The following is a 759-nucleotide window of genomic DNA, read 5'->3' as shown; positions in this document are numbered from 1 at the left end:
TGGCTCTAACTTTGTAATAGATCTGCTCGGTGCGATCTGGGGGGTTTGCTCCCAACAGTGGCGTCATTCGTGCGAGAACACAGCTCCTAAATTACACTTATCAGCCGTTCCTATCGCTACCAGACAAACGCAACATCCTGGTCCGTGCATTGTTACAAAAGGCGGATTGGATTTGTCCATTTGCCGACCCTCTGCAGAAGGAAGGAAGTCGCAATTCTCTGGAACAAGAGACCGCGATGTTATCTTTAAAACCCGGGATGATTTGCTTTTGCCGTATGTTTTCAAGATTTTCTCTCGGGCTGTAAGATGGTCGCGAAGAGCTCTGCGCGGTTGACTATGGGCAAATAGATCTTTACTTTTATTATTCTGCTTATTTTGGTCTTTTTTTAGATGTGTTTACTTTGTTCATTGCAATTATTTTCTTCATATATTTCTCTCTCCTCAGCACAGCAACATTCACAGAGTATAAAACCCTTTGATACATGATACTCATAAATCATAGTTCCTGCTTAGAAATAATCACAAGTAACAGCAAATTTCAACCATAGATTAATAGGTCAAAAGAGTAATAACAAATCAGTAAACAGAGCTACAGCTATAAGTTTTAAGTGGATCATTTCTTTCCGGCCATGATGCGATCTTATGACAAATATGTTCGAGATAAACGAGAGACGAAAGTGGAGCAAGATCGCTGGAAAATAAAAATATCTTATTCGTTTCTCGGGCAACACATCAACGCCAAAGCTATTTTTGGCTTCC

General features: G+C 40.3%; 1 protein-coding gene across 1 annotated transcript in view; it reads right to left on the bottom strand.

Annotated features, from left to right (window-relative positions):
* The window catches only part of LOC119585026, a gene marked incomplete at its 3' end in the record, with an annotated part of 97,470 nt that overhangs the window by 11,189 nt on the left and 85,522 nt on the right, over positions 1 to 759 (bottom strand).

Source organism: Penaeus monodon, chromosome 19 (assembly GCF_015228065.2).
Source record: "Penaeus monodon isolate SGIC_2016 chromosome 19, NSTDA_Pmon_1, whole genome shotgun sequence".
NCBI lineage: Eukaryota > Metazoa > Arthropoda > Malacostraca > Decapoda > Penaeidae > Penaeus > Penaeus monodon.
Note: the sequence above shows the minus strand (reverse complement) of the source record. Positions and strands in the feature narration are given on the sequence as shown.